General features: G+C 40.8%; 1 non-coding gene across 1 annotated transcript; it reads right to left on the bottom strand.

The window, feature by feature from the left end:
- Positions 1 to 1,434: 1,434 nt before the first annotated feature.
- Positions 1,435 to 1,538, bottom strand: LOC123829173. Its single transcript, XR_006787560.1, has one exon. It is a non-coding gene; the product is annotated as a U6 spliceosomal RNA (small nuclear RNA).
- Between the last annotated feature and the right edge of the window lie 3,491 nt (positions 1,539 to 5,029).

The following is a 5,029-nucleotide window of genomic DNA, read 5'->3' on the forward strand; positions in this document are numbered from 1 at the left end:
TGATCAAGAAATAACATTACCAGTAACCTAGGAGATTTTTTAAGAAAGGTCCTGGGCTAAAGCCCGGAGACTGATTCAGTAGGTTTAGAGAACAGGTATCTGCATAGTGATGATGATGATGAAGAAGAAGAATATATTTTAAATTAAATAAAACTAACAATTTTTTTAAAAAAATGAGATTATGATGTAAATGGTCTTTGCTCAGAGAAGCAATGAACGAAGTAAAATATGTCACCTATGCTATAGGAGGCGTGAACAAAAAAGGGGCTGTGTAATAAGTAAATGTAACCAAAAGTAACTTCACAAGCTTATCTGATGATAAATTCCTACCAGGGCAGGCCATGGTAGGTAGTCATGTCCCAGGCCTATAAAGGTTTTATATTCACCTTAAGCAAGCCCTGCCCATCTAGGTTTTAACATGTAAAATAAAATATACAGAAAAGGGGCAAGACCTTCTACCTATATCCTCTCTGGGCCTTATACCTTAAAAAGGACGGCCCTTTAACAATACAGATATGATGATGATATTCTGATAGCAAAAACAAAGTCCCTACCCCTTACCTAGATTACCGTAAAGACAGGCCTTAAGCACACAATCACCACAGAAGCAAAGGTATAAGCACAATATGCGACATGCAGGAAAGGTAAGGCTCCCAGTGTCCTGAGGACACATACCAGGGTGACCTGGCCTAGTCTTAAACTTTCATAGATTACATGATATTTAAGCTGAATTCTGAATATTGAGTAGAAGTTAGCCAAGGTGGGTGTGAGTGTAGAGGAGGTATTCTTAGTCTGTCCTATATTTTAACTATGGTAGGTACTTCTTAAATACTTGCTGAACAAAAGAATAAGTTGACTCTGAACTTCTCAGTAGGCCAAATCAAACGTAAGGAAATTATTCACTGGAATAAACCACTGGAGAAAGGTTAGGCCAATCTCTTTCTCTTTACTGCCCTATATCAATTGCTTTTCTCTCTGGTGATGAAGTATTTTCTACTCAATACTCTTGTTGCCTATTTAAATTTTATTTTTTTTCCCCAGTCAACAGAGATGGAAAAATAGCACCAGCAGCTGCCACTACCAGTAATAACTTTGTGTACAGGAATGAAACACAGCCTACAGGAACAAACTTCCTGTCAGTCACTAATAGTCTTTGAGCACCTACTAATTATGATTTGGTGAAGGTTGGGGAGTATGGCTACCTAGAAGTTCAATAAGCTATGATCAGAGTAACCCCAAGCATAATTTTAGGAATGGAGCTGGGTTTAGCAAAATTATGTTACTATCTAATATTTACTGAGTCCTTCTATGCCATACACCGTACTAAGCACACTAAGTGCCATCTTCTTTTTTATTGTTATCCTAATACAGTTGCCCCAATTTTTCCCCCTTTGCCCTCTTCCACCCACCCCACCTCCTGCTCCCACAGTCAAAAAAAATAAGGAATACTTCACAAATTTGTGTGTCATCCTTGGGCAGGTGCCATGCTATTCTCTGTATCTTTCCAGCGTCAGTGTATGTGCGGCCAACACAAGCACCTAAGTGCCACCTTTTTCATCGGCACAGTAGCCATGTGAGCTGGGTCCTATTATTATTCTCATATTGCAGATGAGGGAACTGAAGGTTAGAGAGGTTCATGAACTTGCTGACGTTCATGCAGCAGAAAATGTATAACTGACATTTGAACTCAGGTCTAGGTGGTTCTAGAAACTGCACAATTCCTAGCTGTAGTGCCTCACAAAAGGCGGTGTTCATCCCGTTACCGGCAGATTTTGCACCGTGGCTGCAAACACCTGATATACTATTCCCCTGTCTGCGTAGCATTGCCTTTCATAACAATTATTGGGTCCCTTTATTTCTCACTAAATTTTTTTGCAGTCTAACATCTTAGATTCTTCCGAAAGAGTCTTTTTTTCCACTTTTTAAAAATGTTTTAGCTACAACAATCTCTACTATGGCCATCTCTATTTTGTATATCTGTTCAACGAACATTTTTAAATGATGCCACTATGTGCAAGCTACTGTTTCAAGTGCTAAGGTTACAGTGATGATCCAGGCAGAAAAGTCCCGCCTGTCATGGCGCATACATTCTCAGGGGCATGGACAGGAGATGACAGGGAATAAGCAGGTACAAGTAAATAAGTATAGATGTTACTAAGTGACATAAAAAATAAACAAGGCAAAAGGATAGAGAATGACAGAGTGGGGGCAGTTTAGATGGGGGTAGTTCAGGAAGCCTCACTGATGCTGGTACCACAGGGTTGAGAGATTGAGATGAGATCTGTCACGTAAAGCGGTTTGGAAAAGCATTTCAGCATGTGAAAGAGGGAAAATCGTATGTATAATCTGCATGTGTGTGTATGTGTGTGTTTGTGTTCATGTCTCCAAAACTAAAGTCCCGGTGTTTGGAGATGCTGGTGACAACCTTTGAGCGTGATAGCAGTGGTGGGGTGAGTCTTATGTTAGGGCCCCAGCATTCAGAGCATTCAGATTTGTCACATTGCTTCCCTGTTTTCCAGGTAGAAGTCCCTCTGAATAGTGAAGGTTCTGTAGCTGCAAATAATAAAAGTGACTTTAAGTCATGTCAGCATTGAATGAATTAATAGAGGGAACTGGATGGAAAGACTGAAAGAATAGGCTCTAGCCTGGGCTCCCTGCAGTGCCTCCCCAAATTTTGCCAGAATTAGCTTATTAGGGAAGGAGGCTGCTAGTTCAGGTTCAAGAGCAAAACAAGAAGTTGGGACTCACTACTCTTACATCGCCAAAACTCTGTTTATTGGCCAAAACTCATTGAATTGTGCACTTACATTGATGAAATTGATTGTATTTAGGTTATATCTTAGGAAAGCTAACCCAGAAAATAAAGGATAGAATTGGAGAGAGCTGGATGTGGAGGCATATTAATATATATAATGTTTTAACATTATACAATGCTTTTTTGTATACCAAATATTTTCACATAGTCTTATTAAAATGAAAACTATGACCATTTCAAGAAACCAGTGAGATAAATAAGATCCTGTGTCCATTTTATATATGAGGAAAATAGGCCCGCAGAGGCTGATTAAGTGGTTTGTCCAGTATCATAGGGCTGCTGCATAGATGAGGCAGAATCTCTTCCACGTTTCGCCTCTGCAGTTTTCAAATACTTAAAAGTTGCTTACAAAAACTGAAGGAGAGAGAAGCAACACTTTCATAGAACACAAAAGTTCTCCCACATGCTGGTCTTCCATGACCTGGAATAAAAATGAAAAAAGTGATACCTTAAATCACAATAACTAGAACAGAACCTCTGAGAAGCAAGAAAAGTTTTAAAATATCCCATCTTTGACTGCAATGCTCTTTTAAGTTGCTCTAAGACTTGAGCTTTGACTCTACTGAGAATATAATGTTCTACATTTCCTGTTTTTACCAGGGTCTGTGTTCCCAACTTTCACGCGTGCTCAGAGCCTCCGCCTGCTGTCCGCTCGCTGTGCTCAGTCAGGCCAGAGGTCCGGCTCCTGCAGGCTGTCTTTCTCAGGTCCCTGCGGTCTTCCTGCTGGCTGAAGTCCATGGGAGGCACTGGTGAGGGAATGGCAGGATCCTCCTCTCCTCCCTTCTTTACCTTGGGAGGCATCTTCCAAGCCGCTGCCCCTCTTCTGGGGTATCCTTGATTCTGTCTTTTACTGGGTGATCTTAACTCCTGGGGTCCAATTACACCACTTTTTCTTTTATTTTTTTAAAGAACATTTATTTATTTATTTATTTGTAGAGAATGGGGAAGGGAGGAAGACCCACAGTCCCTCCCTTTGTACGTCCAGGTTGGTTTCTCTTCTCCTGATTGGACCTTGAGCGATAGACAGTCTGTTCTGTTGACTCAGGATTAGATCTACGACTATTCCTGGAAACAGTGTGAAGGCTTTAACCACTTAACTTTACATCCCTTTACAGCCCACCCCTGAGGCACATTTAGACTTGAAATCCATTATTCCATTCCGGGTTGGGCCAGGAATTCCATTCTATTCGTGTCAGAAATACAACCCTTAGAAAATTACAATTTATTTATCAAATCAGCTGGTCTGTGATCATCTAACAACTGAAATAATGTATTTAATAGGTCCGGAATCCCTGAATAAACATTTAGTTGCCCATTTGTCACACAACATTTAGCATGTTAAATTAGTATAGTGGAGATTTTATTAGTTGGCATAATTAACACTAATTTCTGTAATAAATAACTCCAAAATCTGAGTAGCTTCACATAATAAATGTTTATTTGTAGCTCACAAAGAGTTGAATGCGGACAGCTGGGGCTTTCTGCTCCGGGCAGTCACTTGGGAACCTAGCGTTGCGCTGGATGTTGACACCCAGCTAGCAGACGAGGAACAGAGAGGACACAGAGGGTTGTGGGCACGTTTTAGGCAATAGGCCTGGGAGCAACGTATATCAACTTGGTCCACATCTCACTGGCCAGAACTCAATCATGTGGCCCCTACCTAACTGCCAGAGAGGCTGAGAAATGCAGTTTGACTTAATGCATACGAGAAAAAAGAAATGACCTTGGGAAATACATGGTCAGTCTCAGCTGCCCTTCTGGTCAATAACTTTGTTTCACTCCTCCTTCCACAGATGAACTAAACTCTTCCACCACCACCACCCCTAACCCCCAGAACATTATCCAAAGCCGGGTGGTGCTCAGTCATCTCCATCTGGTCCACATGTGGTAATTTTTTGGTTGATTAAGTTATAAACTAAAAAGAAGAGGCATTTGGGAAATGTCTTTTATTGGATTCTGTTTCCCCTCTATGATAGGAATTATTTTGTCCATACTTTTCTCTGTTCCCTGGTTCCACTCTTTGGGACTTTCTTTTGTTGATTATTCTCCATGGCAATACCCAAAGTGGTTGATGAGAAGTCAGTTATCTCTGGGGCTATGCAGGTTTTAGAGTCAGCTTCCTCATATGGAAAACTATGAGCCCGAGACTGTTCATTGTTTTAGGCCTTTGTTTCCTTTAGAAATACTCTTTCTTCATAAACTTGACAGGCCTCT

The sequence above is a fragment of the Phyllostomus hastatus genome, unplaced genomic scaffold, assembly GCF_019186645.2.
Source record: "Phyllostomus hastatus isolate PE091 unplaced genomic scaffold, TTU_PhHast_1.1 phas_scaffold_1066, whole genome shotgun sequence".
Classification (NCBI taxonomy): domain Eukaryota; kingdom Metazoa; phylum Chordata; class Mammalia; order Chiroptera; family Phyllostomidae; genus Phyllostomus; species Phyllostomus hastatus.